At 47.9% G+C, this 22,267-nt stretch overlaps 1 protein-coding gene and 1 pseudogene across 10 annotated transcripts in view; both read left to right on the top strand.

Annotated features, from left to right (window-relative positions):
- The window catches only part of Hlcs (holocarboxylase synthetase (biotin- [propriony-Coenzyme A-carboxylase (ATP-hydrolysing)] ligase)), a 185,934-nt gene that overhangs the window by 52,759 nt on the left and 110,908 nt on the right, over positions 1-22,267 (top strand). The window lies entirely within an intron of this gene.
- Positions 19,088-20,907, top strand: Gm6363 (predicted gene 6363; annotated as a pseudogene).

Here is a 22,267-nt window from a genome sequence, read left to right as displayed (position 1 = left end):
TATTAATGTATCTTTAGTATTGTGTGTGTGTGTGTGTGTGTGTGTGTGTGTGTGTAAGGAAAGTAGAGGTGACTGTGGAGTTGGGGGCATGGTCCTTTTGTGGAGAAATGGAGCTGTGTCCTATGTGCTCAGAGTGCATGGCCGCATCTCCACACACGCGGTTCTGTAGCTGTGTGGCTGCAACCACTGTAGATGAGATATTTGAAAAAAAAAAATAAGGAAGGAGCCTATATTAGGCCAGAGAGACAGCTCAGTGGGTAAAGACCAGTGTAGGGTGTTGACCTTTATGTCCTAGGAACTTGTGTGTGCTCCTTATGTGAGGCGGAGGTGGAGAGTCCCGAGGGCTCCTGGCCAGGAGTCACCCTGCATGGCAAGGGACCTTGTCTCCAGCAGGGGAGAAGAGGGACACCCAAGCTTGTCCTCTGACATGTGTGTGCCTTGGTGCATGCTTACCCTGACTTTTATGAACACACACAGACGTGTATATGTACATAACACATCACACACATACAACACAGCACACACACACACACACACACACATCACACACATGCTAAAAAAAAAAAAATCCTGCCTCTCCTGAACATGCACGGACTATTTTTCTTGTCGTTACCTGAGCAATACCCAGTACAGCGTAGCAAGTATTCACACAGCGTTTGCAACATAGGACGTGTTTCTAGCCTCCTAGAGATTGCTTAAAGTCTATAGGAGGACATGCAGAGACCATGTGCCAATGCTGCGCTGTTCTGTATAAGACTTGAGATTCTGGCTTTTGGCGTCGGTGGGAAGGGGCGCAGGAACCAGTTCCCTGAGCATGACTGATGTGGATTCTGCCATCAGTTGGGATCGAAACCAGTTGTTTTGATCTGGGTTTTCCTCAGTAGGCGGGAAATCACTACTTCTGTGTGCTGATGTCTAGAAGGCTTTAGGTGTTATGTTTGCCACTCGTGTCTAAAAGGAAAACGGAAGTGTTGGCAGTGTTTCCGGAGTCCACCTCCCACCTGTATTCATCGCTGGTCTGTGAGGGATACCTGGTTTTGGGCAGCCTGCCAGATTCTCCAGGTGTGTGTTCCTACTAATCCCGTCGTGGTGACATGCTGTCAATTTCTTATTCATAGTGACAAATGATTTTGCAGAGCTCTTTCAGTTCTCAGCCAGCAGCAGGCCAGTCTGTGGGGTTAGTGATGTTAACATACAGCAAAAGCTCGGTGGCCAGGGGATGCCACACACCGAACCCACCTGCTTCGCTTGAAAAGAGCAAAATCCACCCTTCATGCCTGCACTGTGGAAAGGGGAGACGCTGCCTTCTGGGTTGGTTGCTGCCCCTGGGCGAGCTTGGTTTGTGTGGATCAGAGCTTGGCATTGTGTGGGTGCACCGTACTGACGGAGAGAGAGACAGATGACGATCCGAGAGGATTGTGTGAGGACCAAAGGAGGCAGCATGGGAGACTTGTGTAAGCACTGCAGTTTAAACGATAATGCAGCGAGTTAATGCAGCGATGGTTGGATTGTTAAGAGGTGTATTGGGTTAAGAAAACATGATGTGCTTAATAAGTTCCCGGAATCTAGGCTAAGAAATGGAAGGAAATGCTTCCAATTGAAAAATTAATATCAACACAGGATGCTCTTTTGTCCTTTAAAAACCATTCTTTTATTACATTTCATTATCTAATTTCTAAACATTTTTTTTTTTTTGAGGCAAGTTTTCACTGGCCCACACCGGCCTGGAACACACTCTGTAGCAGGGGCCACCTTTAAGCCTGCAGGGATCTTCCTGCCTCAGCAGATGTGAGCCACCAAGCCCGGCTCCGCAGTTCGCACCATTTCTAATGCATTAATCATATGGCTTTTGTTTGTGTCTTCATCATAGGAATTCCAACTCCAAGTTACTCATTGCTGTTTCATGTTCAGTTCATATGGCAAAACTTATGACTGTGATTTATGGCATAAAATTACCAAGTAGAGCCAGCAGTCCTCAGAGCTTTAGGTTCTTGTCCGTGTGGGCCAAGGCCACCTGTCTTCAGTGGAATATGACCGTCAGCCTCCTAGGCCCTCTCCTTCCTTCCTCTCCTGAGCATTGAGGATTGAACTGGAGATGGGGTTAAGTGTGTGATCCCTGCAAGCTTGCAGCCTGAGTGGTCAGAGGGCAACGCTGGCTGGCTTGCCCCTGGTCTGCTTGCCCTTTTCCCAGGCCTGACTGTAGGCCTTTTGACCACAGCAGAGAAATGAAGAGGAAAGATAGCCTTGGGTTTTCTTTTCCTGGGAAGGTTCTACTCTTTAGGTAGAACATGTACAGCTAAAATACCTAAGCTGCAGTTTTTTGCCTGAAGAGCAATGGGTATTTAGTCTCTCAGCTCTTGCACTGAGGAGGACACACTGTGGACAAGCTCTGGATGTCTTCGCAATGGGGCCTTACTTGGTGCCCTCAACATCTGCATAAAAAGCTGGATAGGTACAGCAGCCTGCCTGCAGTTGCAGCCTGTGGGGAGTGGAGGTGGGCCTCTCTGCAAGCTGACGAGCCAGATTGTCTAGCTCTGGGCTCAGCAAGAGACCCCGCCTCGGTACATACAGCGGTGAACAAATGAGAGGACGTGTGGCTTCTACACGTGACCACACACATGTTCTACACGTGTCCACACACATGTACACTCACTTGCACACATGTGTGTGCAGACACGCAGATAGAGTGAATTCGACTCTTTAAAATGTCCAGTGGCAGCCAGTGGCAGTGGGGGTGGCATTTGCTGGCTGGAGGAATGCTAGCTTACCCACTTACGATCCACGGGATGAAGTTCTTGTCAAAGGGGAAAGCCAATGTTTGCTCTGTCTAGCATACACATGTAGTCTTGGCAAGAATAGTTTTGAGATTCTTTCCGGGTCCCGGTCTCCCTCATGGACTTGAGGTCAGCTCTGAGGATGGTCATTCCTCCTGGCTGCTTCATTCTTACTGACTTCTGTTTCACGTTGAGAATTCAGGGCACTGAGCACACATGTGACCGTGGTGTGTCTTTGTTGATGTTATTTCTCAACGCTCTGATCAGAGGTCAGGGTTTTTTCCTTTTCTAGTACTGATCAAGTGTTGTGTTTTCTTGGAGCAAAAGTTCTCCAAACTATTTGAAAATAGAAACAGTAAGAGGTGGGTTTTTTTGGGCGGAGGGCGGGGGGCAGACAGAAGATTCGCCCTGCCCTTGTCCCGATGCTGAGGCTGCCACTTCAAGTTCCTGTGCAGCTCAGTTTATAAACCCAAGAGGCAATTTGATTTTCCTTCCTGCATCTGTGCACAGTAGGTCTCACTGACCTCTCTTCCTGCATCTGTGCACAGTAGGTCTCACTGACCTCTCTTCATACATCTGTGCACAGTAGGTCTCACTGACCTCTCTTCCTGCATCTGTGCACAGTAGGTCTCATTGACCTCTCTTGGATGAAAGGTACAGGAGGAGGATCCTGGCCTTTCCCATCCATTGGACCTGCCGCATGCCTTAGGAGTTTGTGCAGACTTCCTGCTTCCTGTAAAGCTCTCTGCTCATGGAAACCCACGCTCTCACCACATGATGTCGCTGCTGAGCTAGGCAACTTGAGTTACAAACCCCCTCTAACTGTAACTGTTCAGAAATTTAATTTATTCTCCATATATCAGTGTCACATAGTGTAATTTGGACATTTTCTACTATATTGGTGGCACTTTCTTTTGGGTCTGTAGAAGTCATTTCAATGCCACAGTTCATAAAATCCATCCATTCATTCAACATTTATTCAATATTAAGTCCCGTTCTAGTACAAGACGTGAAAGAACAAAATAAATAGAGAAATTATCTAAATACCTCCACTGAGGAGCAGCTGTGTTTACTCAGCGTTGAGCCCTGACGCTGCTCTTGACGGCAAGAAGCTCGCAAGATTTATGACATCCCCTCCACCCCATGTTTCTGTGTCACCCACCGTGATACAAAGAGAAACTGGGGACCCTTGGTGTCCGCTATTTGCTGAGAATTCCCTTCCTACCTGAACACCAAGACCTGCATTGGACCACCTTAGTAAAGCCCCACCATGGTGACTGGTGAGACCACTGGGAAGGCAGGGCAAAGCAGGGCTCTGCTGAGGGGCGGCTCCCTTGCCACGCTGCCTTCCTTCCGACATGGGTCTTTACATCTGATCCATCCTCCCAGGGACAGGTGGAAGGTCAGGCCTGCAGCTGAGGCCAGTATATTGAAAACCAACAACACCGCATGCTGTGTACCTGGGTCCACTAAAAGAAGACTGGAAGAGCCACGGTGTGTAGACATATGCACATGTATACGCACACACAATACACATACGTATACACACATGCACACACAAGCACATGCACACACATGTACACACAAAAACATATACACGTGTATACACATACGTATACACACATGCACACACAAGCACATGCACACACATGTACACACAAAAACATACACGTGTATACACATACACATATGCACGTGTACATGTATACACATACACATACATATACATATACATACATGCACAAACAAACATATACATACACAAACACATATACACACACAAACACACTTATATACAAACATACACACATGTACAAATGCATATATATGTGTGTGTGTATATATATATACATATACATATACATATACATATACATATATATATATATATATACATACATACATACATACACATTCTGGTGGTAAGCTTAATGTAATTTAATAACACTTCAAAGTTTTCTTTATATTTTTCAAAATTGTCTATGATAGATGTATGTTACTTTCATATTGAGCCAAGCTAGTTATTAATAAGTAAAAAAACAAGCTAGTGTGTCATCAACTTTGGAAGCCTCTCACATGTACTTAAAACCTGATTGTTTGGACTCTGACACTTGGTTGAAATTTGACATCTGACTTAATTATTGGGAGCAGTCATCCTCAATCTGGGTAGCAAATATCCTCCATATCAGATATTTATATTTTGATTCATGACAGTAGCAAAACTTCAGTTATAAAGCGGCATTGAGATAATTTTATGGTTGGGGGTCACCAGAGCATGAGGAACTATACTAAAGGGTCGCAGCATTGGGAGGGTTGGGAACCGCTGGTTTAGGGGGTGTAGCGTTGCCAGTGGGCTGTTTGACTCCTGTGAGTGGCATGTCACAGTCATGGCTGCCCGGCTTACTAGTGAGCTCCAGGGTTGGTGTGTGGGTGCCTCACTGGTGCTCACCCGTGTGAGCAGAAGGCGTTGCTGGACTAGTCACGACTGGAGCCCTGTTCCTGCTGGGGTGACCCAGAACCCTCCGCACTACTTCTCCATGAATAAACCCATACAGGGGCCAGCGAAGGTCAGGCTGACGGGCCGAACGCTTGATGTAAGATACATTATGGGCTAGCATTACATGGTGGCCTTCCTGTCAGCCCTCCATCCAGTAGAAGTGTTGGCAGGAATGCAGCATCACTGTGGGGTATGCCGTGGGAGACACACATTTTGTAAGGAAAAAACAGAGAAGGAACCCATTTCTGTGATGTTGTGTAGGAAAACTTAAACATTTATTTTATGTAAAAAGATAATAATTTTATAAATAAAAGCAGACTTCTTTTTTCAGTGAAAACTGTCTTGTTCCCCTGCCTTCTAATCTCTGTCCGAGGGAGGGCAACAAGGAGGAGGACACACTGGAGTCTCTGGCGGCTCCTGTGGAACGGCTAGGCCAGCTGGGATTTAGAGCCACCCCCACCTTCCATCTCATACCATCCCTGTCCGTGTGACATGTTGATGTTTCCCGGGTGGCCAGAGGATGCAGAAGAGCATGGACGCCTCACCTCTAGCCAGGGGGGCTGCCATTGCTCTGAGGAACCCCCACCTCTAGCAAGGGAAGCTGCCATTGCTTTGAGGAACCCCCACCTCTAGCCAGGGGGGCTGCCACTTCTCTGAGGAACCCCCCACCTCTAGCAAGGGGAACTGCCATTGCTGTGAGGAACCCAGGCTGTTTGCAGATTTCCCCCGGCCTGGCTTCCCACTCAGTTAGGGAGCACACACACATTTTTTTGTTTGTTTGTTTTGTTTTGTTTTTGTTTTTGTTTTGCTTTCTTAGGTGTGCACGAGGCTGGGCGCAGTGATGTGTAGGTGACCTGGGAGACTCCCGCTGGACTCCTGCTTGGCAGGAGCTCTTTGAGGGCGTCCAGTTACTTGCCCTTGGGATCAAGATGTAACCATAACAAGAAGCGACAACTGAGTTTGTTGATAAAGCAGCTGGGTAGAGTCATGATTGTGGTGGTGGTGCTGGTGGTGTGTGTGTGTGTGTGTGTGTGTGTGTGTGATGTCGGTGCTGTGGGAGTCGTGGCATGAATCAGTACATGCTTAAAGACAGAAAAGGGTTACAATATTCCATTTTGATTCAACCCAAGATCATAAACAAAGAAACTCTATTCCCTTCCTCAGACCCCAGCTCCTGTTGGTGATTGGCTGTTGTTGGTGAGAATCGTTTTTTATATTTGTAGATGTATCAGAAAGCCCTTAGTGTGGCCTTTCTGCCCAGGGAATCCCTTCCTGAAAATTCATTTTCAATTGCTCACATTGAAGGTGTTTAGTGTGGTGTTTTAACACATAGCTGTCACGAACTGCAAGCTTCTCTTCTGGTCTTGTTGCTTTATGACAGAATGTAGACTAAGTCATTCCATGCGGGACCTCCCTTCTGTCTGCACTGGCCACTTCATTCAGCAAATATTTGGGAGCTAATGAGGGTGGGCCAGGTGCTGGGGCAGTTTGGGAGACACAGTCATTTCTTATCTTGATGACATGCTTTTTGGCTAACCGCGTCTTCTTAATGTGCTTCATGGTCTCATCTGGACTCCCCAATAGGCAGGATGAGGTGCCTGCCTGCCTGCCTGCCTGCCTGCCTGCCTGCCTGCCTGCCCGTCCATCCATCCGTCCATCCCTGGCATGGGGAACCTGAGCTTTCATTTACTTATTTACTTAGGTGGGAATCAAACCCAGGGCCTCACTATTGTATTACCGAGCTGTGTCCTCAGCCTGAAAGTTGGGTTCTTTCTTCTTAGTATTTAAAAACAAAACTGTGTTGCGGGGTGATATATGCAAGTATGGCTGCATTAACCTGGCAAGCGTGTGGGGCAGCCAGGGACTGACCGAGATCTGTCTGTCTGCAATCACTTCTCTATGCAATGGTAATGTTGTTGTTGTTGGGAGACAGGGTCTCTCCCTGAACATGGCTCTCCCCATGTTTCGGCTAGCCTAGCTGCCTAATAGCTCCAGGGACCCCCTGGCTGCATCCCCTGCATTAGAGCTACTGCCTCTCCACTGCACCCTGCCAGTGTTGTGCTCGCCGAGCTGTCTTCCCAGGTTGTGAACTAGCTGTTTGGAGCCTAAAGTGCCTAGTGTTGTTGCTTTTTAAATTTCAATATTCCATTTAAGAAAAAAAAAATCTCTACCTGACAGATTTTTTTTTTTTTTTTAAGCACAGTTTTGACATGGAGCCCTCCCCTCCCTCCTGTGGCCTTTAGGCCTAGTTCTGAATCTTAAATAAGGGACAAACTTCTAGCAATACTTTAAAATACAGTTAAAGAAATATTTCTTTGGAGATCCAAATCGGAGAGAAAGTCGGGGTCCCAGGTGCACTGGGTGGCTCCTGGTGTGCGTGCGTCTGCTGAGGTCTTGTGGCGGCTGCTTTACAGAACAGCCCAGAGCAGCTGGCAGATTAAAGCCAACATTTAAAAGCTTTTATAGCTGCGAATGTTTTCAAGGGCCTTTCATATACCTTTCTCTCTTTTCTTCTTTCTCTCCCCACCAATACTGGAATTTTTTTTTTTTTTTGTTCATTTTGACTGACTTCCTGTTATCAAGTACAATGCCCGTGTAAAGGCCACACAATCCCTTTTAACTCCGAAATGCAAAAAGCGGAATTCACGGGGTGTTGTCCTCAGTCTCCTTTTTACAGGCTGTTTTTGCGAGGAGCCTTTGAGCTACTGGGTGACCTGCCTTTGTGTGTGGATCTTGTTCTCACAAGCATGTTCCAAAGCTGCCTTCGGGGTCCACACTGGAGGGCAAACATCAGGCAGGAGAGAACTGCTCACGGGAGAAGGAGATGCCCACAAGACAAACGCGGCTCCTGTTGCTTCCCGGCCAGGCCTTGCTGAGTTTCAGCGCATGATTTTGGTTTTCTCTGAGCCGACTTTTTTTTTTTTTTTTTTTACGGTAGGATCTGGAGGGGTTGGTGGAGGTCCACGCAGCTCTGCAGCCGCTTGCTCACGGTTACGCCGTGGCTAGGAAGGGCGGCTCTGTTTCCATAGACTATTTATATCCAGCGTTTATGCAGTCACAGATTTGTGGATGGGAAGCAGGCTCATTTGGAATAAAAAAATCCTCCAAGAGCAAATGCTTTCTGTCTCCTACACTAGCTCCCTAATAGCTGCCATGTGTGAGCGGGTTTGCATTGTGCCGTTCGTTACCTCCTGGGAAGCCGACTGAAGCCGTTTCTACTAAATCTCGGAACGTTCTTACCAGCAGAATTTTCTCTCTCAGGTCCGACAGACACATCCCTAGGAGATAGCCCACACTGGTACTGGGTTAGGGGGCACCATCAAAAGGCCCTGTGATCAGGTGCAGAGGTGAGACCTGGATTCAAGGTGGCCGGTGGTAGGCACCCATGGTAACTGGCAAGGCCTGGCCCTGTGGCCAGGAATTCCTGTCAGTGCAGGAATGTGAGTATCTGGGACCTGATGGCCACTTGGAAAATGTATGCATTAGAGTGAATATCACGTGCTCTTTCTGTCCATGCTAGTAATTTGGATGTTGCTCTGATGGCAGAGCTGGCATCTTGGACAAACATGAAAATTCAAAACAATCAGGCCAGCCTTGACGCTGTACCTGGGTGGGGGGCAAGCCTCAGCAGAGAGGGTCAGGGTGCTGCAGTTGGTCTGGGTCCTTCTGGCACCTTTCTCTGGCTTCCTTAGGAAATCAGGGAACTCCACCAAGGTTAGTCTGCCTGTCTGTATGTCCACCAGGCACTTACTACAGACGGAGCATACATTCTGGGCAGACCTTCCATTGCTCAGTCCTACCACCGGGGGGTGGGGGTGGGGGCTGGGGGGTGGGTGGGTGTAAGATTGTGTGCACTGAGGGTTTGGGGGCTGTGTTTCTAGGCTCCTGCTGGGAGTACGTGAAGTTCCCTTCCTTCAGCATTTGGTAATGTAATCAGAGGAAGGCTGGTCAGAACTCCCATCTATAGCTGACACAGGTCAGGTATCATGTTGTTCACTATAAATGTATACAGATTTAATGTGTCAATGAAGAAGAGGGGTATACTGGAGTTAAAGACTACAGTGCCGGCTCCAACTGGTCATAAGGGAGAGTATCCCGCATAACACAATTTTAGAGTTTGTGCCTCATTTTTATCTCCCGAGGAACATGGCTTTTATAGGTGAAAATGGCACAGCCATTAGAAGATTTGCTTTAATTGCTGTTGGTAGTGTTTCACTTTCTCATGTTAGCCGTGCGCATGTGCATGTATCCATTTAAACGTGTGTCTCCTGTAGCTAAAACTGTACTGAAAATAAGATCCCCGAGGGACAGCCTGTCTCTGTGAAGCACTTCTTTGACCCCGAGGATAAGGAGATGCTGTTGGAATATCTGGAGACCTCTGACACCAAGGGAAGTCACACCTCTCCCTGTGACTCACAAAGGGTCACAGTGTAAGGGGTGCTGTGTGTGTGTGTTTGTGTGTGTGTGTGTGTGTGTGTGTGTGTGAGTCTCTTTTGTGTGCATTTGCCTGAGAGAGGGAACGGTGAAGGCGAGCTTTAGCACAGGACATTTAAATTCTAAATGTTTGTGAAGGTGCAAGTTATCACCTGTCTGTAAGGACAGGAGGAGGGCCACTCTGTGTGTCAGCGTTGCAAACTAAGGCTAAGGCTTATTTCAGCCTGAACTTTAAAAAATATTAAATAAGTTTACCCTCTACACACAAGTGAAAGTTTAGAAAATTAAAACTAGAAGCCATAATAATAAAAGAGTAAAATTCTCAGAGAAAGCTGAGAGGATGGCCTCACCTATTCCCTTCTCAGTTCCTTACAAATAAAAAAATTTAACTAATTAATAAAAATGTGGAAGTTGTACATATTTACAGGATTCCCTGCGGATGTGTATATCGTGTGTTTAATCAGCTTCCCCTTCCCATTTGTAATTTCTACAGATAAGCAAATATAACTTTTAAAAGATGTACCAGACAGTGGTTTCATATTCTAAAAATGGTGGTTAACTTTTGGAGGGCACAAGGGGCATAGTTAAATCTCCTTGCCTGAAAGTGTCAAGTTGGGTTAACGAGAGTATTCTTGTCGGCAACCTTGATGCATGGCTGGTGCTTGTCTCTTTTCCTGCAGCCTCTGAGTCTACAATATTTAAAAGTCCAAAGTCTATAACTCTGAAGATTCTTCTCTGGAACGTTTTCTTTCCATGGTGTCGGGCATAGGCCTAGCGCTGCGGGTTCTTCACTCTGAGTCTCTCATAGGAGATGCCTTCGTAAAAGACGGTCACCAAAACCCCAGAGTCGTCCCTCTCTGTCAGAAGACGAGAGACGAGATGCCCTCCACATCCTTTCCCCATGCCCTGAGGTGTTTATGATGCAATTGGCAAAGCAGTTAGACTAAAAGTCCCAAGTGTGCACACGTGTGTGAATGAATTTACGTCTGTGTTGCTGGGGCTCCAACTCAGCTTTATGTGTGCCTGCAGAGGAAAACTCTCAGGCTTAAAAACACCCCTCACCCCCTCCCTCTGCCCTCCAAAGCCAAACCAATTCCCTGGGATGCATCCTGTCCTCAAACCATAATTATTGCCACTTTCAGCTTTATACTGGAACAGATCCTGACTGGAGACCCATCAGCGCTTAATTTAAACACAATTAAAGAATATTTTCCTTTTTCTTTTAAATGTCAAGCATTGTCTCAAATTAATTTATCTTTACTTTAAGAATTATCATTACGGTCTAAACTAGTCCCAGATTTTCAAACAAAATTACATTTTCAAAGACTGTGCTTTCTGTTGTCCCCGTTACTTGATATTAGGTTTTCTTACTGCCTGTTTGCCTGTTCCACGGTGCAGTGAATTTAGTCCTAGGGAGGTGATCTCTGATGCAAATTCATGTTTGCCATAAAAAATTGTCCGTGTGAGTGTGTATGTGCATGCATGCTTGTCTGTCTGTCTTTCTGTCCATCTGTCTCTGTGTCTATGCCGGGCACCTGCTCTACCTCTGAGTAATGTTTCCAGGCCTTTTTCAGTACCATCTGCTGGTTCTCATTCTGCATCTGGTTCTGACAACTGGGCTGTGGACGCGCCGAGAAAATGTGGCATATCCCTTCCGCTTTTCCAGCGCTGGGTAGAGAGTCACGGCTCTGCTCAGACATCTCTCAGAGAGTGTCCAGCGGGCACTGGGCACCAGCATGGAACATGTCTATCCATACTTGACGGGGCTCATATATTTGTTTTGATAACTCAAAACTTTCCTATAGCAAAAACCAAGAAAACATTCTTTTCTCTGAGCCACTGCTGAACTGTGCACGTTAGCAAAAGTAGAGCCCTCACAGTGCTCTACTTGTCACGCTTCTCCGAGTCCACCTACAGCCAGTCAGAGTCCATCTGTCCACACCCACGCCTTCCATGCAATGATTCCAAACCAAATCCCAGCTATTGTTTTGGCTCTCCTTGTGAGTATTTCAGTATACGCTTCTAAAGAGATAACACCCCTGTTTGAAAATGTTGCTAAGAGGTCACTCTGTCATCCCTGACAGAGGGCTGTTTTCCAGTGTTCTCCCCTCTAGCTCCTGTTTAGACACACTGAAGAGCAGGCTGTCTTGCTTGCTTAGGCACCGTGCATAAACTGCTGAGGCGGCTGAGAGACAGACGAGAGAGGGAGCAAATGGGAAGCCATTATAACCCGGGGTTGGTGGAGACAGGGAGAGGTGCTGTCTCTTCCAAGGCCCTTCTGGAGGCAGCAGTAAATAGCTGTGGCCTCACAGAACAACAGGCGAGCTGAGCTGAGCTGCATAGGTTTATCCCCACTCTGGCCCTTTCAGAACGAACTCGAGTGTGAGCTTCTCGCCTCTGCTTTCCCCGTGAGGAGACCCCGTTTCCTTAGCAAGTATTGGGTTGTACTCTGCTTTCAGTTTCAGGTTGATGTTCAGCCTTTGACCCAGCCACTTTGTTACAATAAACAGTTTGTTGATGAGAGCAGCTGCTGGCCAGCCGATTGTTTCCAGATTGTTCTCTGCCGAGCGGAGCGGCACTGTTGGAAGAAGAGAAGCGACTACTTCTGCTCCTTTATACTCCCTGCCTTGCATTCCGTTGGCCTCCGATTCTTCTGTTTATATCTCACAATGTGACTCTGAAGACCTCACGGTGCTGAGTGCTTGTTTGCTCTGCGCGAGCAGCGCCTTCTACAAGTTTCTGCCCTGAGATGCAGTCTTTATGTTGTAGGAAAGACTACCTAAGTTTAGAATGCAGAAGTCGGTAGACTGTAGTTCTATGTAGAGAGGCGGAAAAGTAAAATCCTTTGTGCGCGTCTGACTTTATAGACCCTCAGGGTTGGAAGATGTCTCAGGGGTAAAGTGCTTGCTTTGTCATTGGAAGTCTGGAGACCCCGAACCCGTATAAAAAGCCAGATATTACTGGGGTGCAGAGTCCTGGAGGGCTCTGGCCAGTCTAATAACTTTAACTCAATGGTTCTCAACCTGTGGGTCGCAACCCCTTTCAAAGACCATTGGAAAACACAGCTATTTACATTATGATTCATAACAGTAGCAAGATCACAGTTATGAGGTAGCAACGAAAGTAATTCTCATTCAAGACAACATGAGGAACCGTATTAAAGGGCCGCATTCCTTAGGAAGGCTGAGAACCACTAACTTAACTCCAGGTTCACTGAGGAGACCCTGTCTCCAACACCAAGGTAAAGAATAATAGAAGACACCAGAAGCTGAGCTCTGGCCTCCACAGGCCCAGGCATAGGCAGCGTGCACTCACACAGATGTGTGCATATACCTCGAATATGCACAACTCAATTCCATTTACTCTTTGTACACGTGTGCACGCTTGCGCATGAGCACATGTGGTGCTTGCGCATGCGCACATGTTGCTTGCGATGCTGCGGTGGAGACCAGAGCCCCACGCGCCTCGGGTCCTTCTACTTTTGAAAGATAGGACTTTTACTGTTTTTATTTTTTAAACAAATGGGGTGGTCACTTACTCAAAGCCACACCTTCGTTTGGGTTTTTCCTGCTTCCCTGGTCACCCCCAGTTTTTACCTGGAATGGTCTGTCTGCCTGTAGCGGCCTTCCTTAAGAAGGGGAGGTCAAAGCTTTCCGGCATGAGAGCCAACACTTCTCACCAAAACCGGCCACCCGGGGCAGCTGTCAGAAGGGTGAGGCTGAGCTCACCTCCTCAGAGGCTGGTGACTTTTTCTACAACCCGTAAATTTTGTTAAGCTACCATTCCTGGTTTCAAAACTCAGGTCTCACCAGGCAGCCTGCAGTCGCCACTCATACTCAGGCTGCAGCCCAGCGATTACGTAGAATCTGGACAGGATTCAAGTCCCAAGATTAGGACTTGTGTGCTTTGCAATCCCTGCCAGTGAGCTCTTCCGAATACCCCGGTCCCTCACACCGAGAAGCTTCACAAACGCACCGGGGCCTGCGTGGCCTGCCTGTCTTTGGACTGCTCCGTGACGGTGGAATTCTGCAGTCGAGAAGCCTCTCAAATGCTTCTCACTCTGGCATGGCCTCAGCAGACAGCAAGGGAGTGAGGTGAGGGGCACCATCAGATTCAACTAAATGCAAAATGCCCGAATGTGTTCTAGCTGTGTTTTGATTTGGGGGATGGAAAAGGTTTGGTTTTGTTTTGTTTTGTTTTTCCAACTACGGTCTCATTTTGTCCATTGGGCTGGCTTTAACAGCCGCACTTTCCTGCCTCAGCCTTTCATGGGAACCACTACATTCAGCTGTTTGGATTTTTTTTTTTTTAAAAGAGGGCCACATCTTTGGCTAGTGACAGACGTGGCCTTAGAGATTCTTCTAGAAGAATGTTCAATCCACATTTTTTGTTCTGGAAAAGTAAAAGGACAAGGAGAACTTTTAGGCCACACTTAAACCTTCAGTCAAGGTCACTAGTATTGACAGTTTGCTGATAAAAAGGGCTGCAAGCGTGCTTGCATGCCTGTCTGTATGTGTGTGTGCATGTATATGCATGCATGCGTGAGCATGCTATGTGTGTGCGTGGATCGGTTCATGCATATGGGCATGAGGCTGTACACCAAGGGTCAACATGGAGGGCTTGCGTAGATCTTCCCATCTTTGTTTCTGAGACAGGATCTCACTGACTCGGGAGCGTATTGATTCAGCACAGGTTGGCCCGTGAGCTCAAGGATGCATCGGCTCTCCCTCCCTACTATGTTGCTGATATTATGACCTGGACTGACATATCAACTTTTTCAGGTCCTTGGGTATTAAACTCAGGTCCCCATCCCTTCATGGTAAGCATTTTACTGACAGAGCCATCTCCCGAGCTGAACCTTTTATTTTTAAAAGATGCTTGTGTTATTACTAATAAGGAAAACGGTTCTGAGCCCTCTTCGTTTCCTTCCAGGGTAGGCAGCATCTTTTAGGACTTACTTCTAGGGTTGTCAGAGAGTGACATTAGCTCCCAAGTGGCCCTGGGTATTTCAGGACAATCAGAGCTACATAGAGAAACCCTGTCCCCAAAATCAAACCAAATCCAGACAAGCAAACAAAAACCACAGACAACAACAACAACAACCTAATGAAAACAGAGACCTGGAGGTCTAGCACAAGCCGTGTTCACTTGACTTTATAGTTGGTTGGTGGCAGGTCAGTTCATCTGATCCCCCCATGTCCAGTGACAACTACCCCCTGGCTCCAGAGAATGCCAGGCCAGGCAGACAGAAGACAGGCACATGAAAAATGGTGGGACTGAGTATATCCTAGATGCAGAGGCGGTGTCTCAGCTGGTGGTGACCAGCAGAAGCCATCATGGGACAGAGCACCCAACAGAGGGGGTGTAAGTAAGCAAAGGGGTTCTGCTTTGGATTGTGGATTCCTCATGTCAGAGCAGCTCAGTGGCGGAGGGCAGTGTTTGCATGCTTGAGCTCCTGCCTAGCCTGGCTGGACCAGGAGCAGAGGTAGGTCCGACCTGGAAGACCGGCCCCTGGTTGAAGGCTCCCAGCTCCTGTAGCGCTTCCACCAGGGGACTAAATGTACAAATGTGAGCTTCTGGGGTACATGCCACCAGCAGACCATACCATGCAGCAGATATCTGTGGAGGAAGTGAAACATACGGGATGAACTGCTCTGTGAGAGTGGGCTGTCAGGCGGGCGACCCATCCAACCTCTGAAGAAGGTGGGGGCAGTCATCCACACTTGGGCTCCTCGATTCCCTGTGACCCAAGCACTGTTCACAAGTCCCCACTCCCCAACACTGCTGCATTATGGAATTTGAGCCATGACTAGGAACTTGTGGGATACACCCAGACCATAGCAGGAAGTACGAAGAGGCCAGGTGAGTCCACTTCCGGGAGAGCTGAGCAGGCTTTTCCAACTGGCACCCCAGGCATGGTTTCCTTGGCTTTGCCCCCTTCACATTCCCCAAACTGTCAGAAGTTGGTTTGTGTTGGACTCTGACAAATGGCGGGCGTTTCGCATAAGGCACGGCTAATGAAGGCCTTGGAGACTCCTGCGGATGCCGACCCAAACCCAGGAGTCCTGTGAGTGGAAGTCCACCCCTCTTGTTGTAAGGGCAGCGCCTGATTCCTGCCTAAAGCCTCCCTTTGTCTAGGAGCCCTCCCCTTCCCTGTGCTCCTAGAACTAGCCTGGTTGGCCCGGAGGAGGTGTGAGGCCCATAAAACCAGCCTCGTTAGAAATGACTTATTCATTTCTCCTGTTACTGTTTCCCCTCAAGCCCTTTGTGGTCTTCACTAGTTGGCAGGGTGGTGGGGGTCGGTGGGGGAAGGGTTGGGGGTGGTGGAGGGGTAGAAAGTAGTAAATCTAGGGCCTTTTACTACAACTGAGCCAGGCTATCACTTTACTGGACACATACTGAGTGCCTACTTCGCAGAGGCACTGGTGTGGATGGAGATGGGGAGGAGCACGCCCCTCAGATTCATCTCACAGGTGGTGTGTATAGTAGACTGTGGTGGTTTAAATGAGGTGTGTCCCCTGGTCTCACCCTTGGGGACTCAGGGTGTTTCTTCAGGGGTGTGGCTTTACTGCAGGGGTGTAGTCACCAGGGGGTGGTCTCGGAGTCGCTGCCTAACCTCACTCTCAGTTCCCTCTCTCTGTCTCGTGCCCACAGTTGAGGGCGTGAGCTCTCAGCTTCCTGTTCTGGCCACCGCTCCCACTGTTGTGCCTCCCAGCCAGGAGAAACTACCCGCTCAAATCCCACCACCTCTCAAATCCACCATTCCTTCCATAAGCCCGTCGGCTTTATCTCATTGTGTTTGGACACAACGGAAAGGTAGCTAAGAGTCGCAGAGTTCCTGTTCCAGTTTGGCCTAGGTTCTGGCAGAGAGGATCAGAGTGTGCAGAAAGGCAGATGGCAGCAGGGACAGAAGCCAGGCCTGGTCTGTGAGTACCCTCCCCAGTCAGCGCCCAGTCCTCCCTCACCCTCTGCACTGTCCGAGGGTCGGGGTCCTCCCGCGCCCACCTCTGGTGGGTTCCATTGTGAGGCTGTTCTGTGTTCCGTGTGCTCGTAGCCCCAATGAGAGGCTCTTCCCGTTTGCTCCTCCCGTCCTGTGGGCCCCGGGTGCCTCATTGCCCCTCACTCTGATTCTTTCAACTCTGCCCACACTTCCGTGAAGAGATCTTTATTGGACATTCTGAACGCACTATATCCTGCCCAAACCGGATCGCCGTGAGGCCAGGAGTAACTCTGCTACGCGATAAACTTTGTTCTGTGTGAGAGATGTCATCTGTCAGAATAGAAGCAGCAGGGAGATGGCGAATCCAAGCTTCAGATTGAAGTTCCTCGTACTGAGCTCCAAGCTGCACCCCTGTATTATCACTACCCCCAACTTGCACTTGCCAGAGTTTGCATCTGTCTGGGGCACTGTTAGCAGGCCATAATAGTCTGTGTTACTTGGACCTGAGTAAGGCGGGGGGCCATTGCTGGAGACCGTGGGGAGGAATAAGAGCAAGAATTCCGGGGCAGGTGGATTTGGTTTCATGGCATCAAGTTCCAGCTCTGCCACTTGTTGCCTGTGTGATTGTGAGGCAGGTTGGACAGGTGGGATGTTATGGTGGCGTGGGGAGGGAGAGGAGTACTCCCCTCCAGCCCCCCCCCCCCCCGGAGTCTAAAGCCCCTGGCGAGCTGAGAGCCAACATTTGCTGTGAAGAGTACCAACATAGCTGGGAGGCTGACAAGAGGGCTCAGTGGGTAAAGGGGCTTGCTGCCAAGCCTGACCAACTGTGATCCCAAAGACTCACCTAGCTGAAAGAGAATGGACTCACTCCTGTAAGCTTTTCTCTGGCCTACACACACACACACACACACACACACACACACACACACACACACAGGAGGTGACTCAGTGAGCAAGAGCGTTTGCTTTGGAAGCGTGGGGACCTGGTGGTTTGGGTCCCAAGTACTAGCAAAACCCGGGTGCAGGGGCTGTGGGTAGCTCTGTGACTAAGTGCGCTTACTACTTTTACAGAGGACCTGAGTTTGGTTCCCAGCATCTACAGGGTGGCTCACAACTGTTGAAACACTCAAACACACGAAAATAATAAAATCTTAAAACAAACACACAGACAAAACTTCTGCATGTGGCTTCACTGGCCTGTAACCCCAGCACTCTGTAGCAGAGATAAGGAGATCCTGGGGCCACCCCCAGTCAGACACAGTGAGGTCTGGGGTCAGGGAGACACCCTGCCTTGAGGGCATAAGGCCAAAGGTGCTGGAGGATACAGTAGGTCCCCTCCCCTTCCCCCATCACTTTCAAAGGCATGCACAAGAGTGTTAATTGGAAAGAGGTTTCAGGCCCCACTGTATATGGCCCCTAGCAAAGGCCCACTCCTCCCTCGGATGTTTTATAGGCAACTCACGAATAGGCTTTGCTTAAGGTGGAGAGTCTCTGACTTCTTACATCCCAGGTCTTCTAGCTTTACCTCGTGAACTGGAGTCCTGCCAGGTGCACACTGTGACTATTCTTGGACATGCCTCGCTTTCTCTCAGAACATCTTTCTAATAACTCCTTTTCTTATATGTTAAACAGGTCTCTCAGAGGTGGGGAGATGGCTCCATGCATAAAATTCCTGCTGTGCAAATTGAGGGCCTGGGCTCAAATCCCAGAGTCCATGTAATCTAGTGTTGTCTTCCTGTAGTGAGGTGAGAGGCAGACACCAGAGGGTGCTGGGAGTTTGCAGGGCCAGCCAGCCTGGTATGTGTCAAACAAGAGATCCTGTCCCAGATGGAGTAGAAGGACAAGGGGCTGTCTTCAAGCGTCTGCTGTGGCAAACGTGTGTCACAGTCACATACACAAACACACACATTTTATAATGTACATGCATATTATGTGCAAACAGGCACAAACTATTGATTTTAATAAACTTCAACTCTGCTCACTACTGACTTGTCCTGAATTTTCAGTGGCAAAGCCAAGAATCTGGTTTTACCTGGTTACCTGGAGTTAGTTCTCAGTCTCCCCCACTCCCTCTCTCCCCCCCCCTCTCTCCTTCTCCCCCCTTCCCTGCCTTCCAGAGTCTTTATATAACCCTCCCTGTCCTGGAACTCACTCTGTAGAGCAGGCTGGCTTCAAACTCACAGAGACCCACCTGCCTCTGCCTCTCTCATGGCGCTAGCACACCCTGCTGAGTGGAGCTCTCCTCTGGCTGCTTTCAGTGGGGGCACAGGACGACCACCTTGGCTTTCTTAGGCGATCTTTTCTGTCCGGTGGGAGGTCCGAGGCACACAGTGACGTCCTCTGGTTTGCATTACCTAGAGCAGTGCTTGGGAGGGCCAGGTGCTTTGGAGACGGTGGCAGTTTGAGTTACCGTTCTGTCGCTGTGATAAGACACCACGACCAGGTCCCATATTGAACTCGAGTTGGAAGAGGCGAGTCCGGTCTCAAAATGGAGGGCCATGATCCAAAGGAACCAGAGCAGCTGAGGAAGCTGTTTATTGGTGGTCTGAGCTTTGAAACCACAGATGATAGCTTAAGAGAACATTTTGAGAAATGGGGCACACTTACAGACTGTGTGGTAATGAGAGATCCCCAAACAAAACGTTCCAGAGGCTTTGGTTTTGTGACCTACTCTTGTGTTGAAGAGGTGGATGCTGCAATGTGTGCTCGGCCACACAGGGTTGATGGGCGTGTGGTGGAACCAAAGAGAGCTGTTTCTAGAGAGGATTCTGTAAAGCCTGGTGCCCATTTAACGGTGAAGAAAATTTTTGTTGGTGGTATTAAAGAGGATACGGAAGAATATAACCTGAGAGACTACTTTGAAAAGTATGGCAATATTGAAACCATAGAGGTTATGGAAGACAGGCAGAGTGGGAAAAAGAGAGGATTTGCTTTTGTAACTTTTGATGATCATGACACAGTTGATAAAATTGTTGTTCAAAAATACCACACTATTAATGGGCATAATTGTGAAGTGAAAAAGGCCCTTTCTAAACAAGAGATGCAGTCTGCTGGATCACAGAGAGGTCGTGGAGGTGGATCTGGCAACTTTATGGGTCGTGGAGGAAACTTTGGAGGTGGTGGAGGAAACTTTGGTCGTGGAGGAAACTTTGGTGGAAGAGGTGGCTATGGTGGTGGAGGTGGTGGCAGCAAGGGTAGTTATGGAGGTGGTGATGGTGGATATAATGGATTTGGAGGTGATGGTGGCAACTATGGTGGTGGTCCTGGTTACAGTAGTAGAGGAGGTTATGGAGGTGGTGGACCAGGATATGGAAACCAGGGTGGTGGATATGGTGGTGGAGGAGGAGGCTATGATGGTTACAATGAAGGAGGAAATTTTGGTGGAGGTAACTATGGTGGTGGTGGAAACTATAATGACTTTGGAAATTATAGTGGACAGCAACAATCAAATTATGGACCCATGAAGGGGGGCAGTTTTGGTGGACGAAGCTCAGGCAGTCCCTATGGTGGTGGCTATGGATCTGGAGGTGGAAGTGGTGGATATGGTAGCAGAAGGTTTTAAAATAAAGCAGAAACGGCTACAGTTCTTAGCAGGAGAGAGAGCGAGGAGTTGTCAGGAAAGCTGCAGGTTACTTTGAGACAGTCGTCCCAAATGCATTAGAGGAACTGTAAAAATCTGCCACAGAAGGAACGATGATCCATAGTCAGAAAAGTTACTGCAGCTTAAACAGGAAACCCTTCTTGTTCAGGACTGTCATAGCCACAGTTTGCAAAAAGTGCAGCTATTGATTAATGCAATGTAGTGTCAATTAGATGTACATTCCTGAGGTCTTTTATCTGTTGTAGCTTTGTCTTTTTCTTTTTCTTTTCATTACATCAGGTATATTGCCCTGTAAATTGTGGTAGTGGTACCAGGAATAAAAAATTAAGGAATTTTTAACTTTTCAATATTTGTGTAGTTCAGTTTTTGTACATTTTAGTACAGAAACTTTAACAAAATGCAGTTTCAAAGGTGTTTCCTTGTGAGTTAACACGTGAAGAAGATCATTGTTAATTACTATTTTGTATGAATTTTGCTAAAGTTAACTGTAAAGAAACACCTACTGACTTGCAATTTAAGGGGAATCTATTCTCCCCATTTCCAAAACAATGATGAATGGGCGCTGACATGTGGAGAGAATAGATAGATATTTGTATGTTTGCAATGTGTGTTTTAGATAATTAGAATTGGGAAATAAAAAATAGCATATTTGTGAATTTAAAAAAAAAAAAAAAAGACACCATGACCAAGGCAACTTACAGAAGGGAAAGTTTATTTTGGCTTATGTTCCAGGGGGTAAGAGTCCATCACTATTACTCGGGGAGGGTATGCGTGCATGGTTTGTCCAGCAGGCTGGTGAGGCAGCTGGAGCTGGAGACCGAGAGCACACGTGTCTGAACGGCAAGGGGAAGTGCTGAGAAAGACACAGAGCTCCCAGTGACCTACTTCCTCCAGCAGATCCACACCTCCTGAGCCACCAGTGTGGGCGGTGGCAGTGGTGGGGACACCAAGCTTTCAAATGGGGACATCTCATTGAAACCACCACAGAGGCTTTTGCACTGTTGTAGGTGCTTGTGTGGTGACATGGTATTTACAATCGGTTAGCAGAGGACATTGCCGCTAACATCTCGGCACCGCTTTAAAGTCATTTTGAGAGACCTGTACAGAGAGGTCCTTTCTGTGGCTTCTTCTCCTAGTCACTCAGCACTTTGAGGCCACACTGTGTGTGTGTGTGTGTGGGTGAGTGGGGGGGAGCGTAGTAAGACTCTTGGGATCCTGCACATTCTCCTGGGAGACAGTGGGGGGGCTCATTGAGAGTTGGTGGGGAGCTTCTTGGAAGTAGTGGAATAGACATCTGACCTCTAGAAATGTTGAATTATGCTTGTTCACTTGTATGGGAGATGTGAGATCAGAGGATAACTTGTGGGAATCAGTTTACTCTTTCCAGGATGTGAGTTCTGGGGCCACAGCTCAGGCCACCAGTCTTGGTGACAAGCACCTTCACTCGCTGAGCCATTTGCCAGCTCCTCTTTATGGTCCACGTGTGTGTGTGTGTGCGCGTGTAAATTAAATCTGATGTCTTAACCATCCTTGGGTTAACAGTTCTGCAGCATAAATGATACCATGGTGTTTCTCAGCCACCTCTATTGTCTATTTCTAAAACATTTTAAAAAAATTATTTCTTTAATGTCTGAGTGCTCTGCTGCATATACATCCTCCTGCCAGAAGAGGGCATCAGATTCCCCCCCCCCCCCCCCCCCATAGATGGTTGAGAGCCACCGTGTTTTGCTGGGAATTGAACTCAGGACCTCTGGAAGAGCAGCCAGTGCTCTTAACTGCTGAGCCTCACCAGCCCTCTAAAACATTTCTTTTTTAAAAATCAACCCAAGCAGAAACTCTTGGGACCTCTCCCTCCTCTTCTGCTTCCTGCCGACCTCTGTCCAACTTCCTGTTTTGACAAGTTTGCCTGTTCTAGATCTTGCTCAGCATTAGAATTGTGTATGGACCCTTTTGTGTCTGGCTTTTTTTATTTAGCAAAGTATCTTCAAGATCCACTGAAGTATCAAAAGTCTTATGTTAAA

Source organism: Mus musculus, chromosome 16 (assembly GCF_000001635.26).
Source record: "Mus musculus strain C57BL/6J chromosome 16, GRCm38.p6 C57BL/6J".
In the NCBI taxonomy this organism is placed as follows: domain Eukaryota; kingdom Metazoa; phylum Chordata; class Mammalia; order Rodentia; family Muridae; genus Mus; species Mus musculus.
Note: the sequence above shows the minus strand (reverse complement) of the source record. Positions and strands in the feature narration are given on the sequence as shown.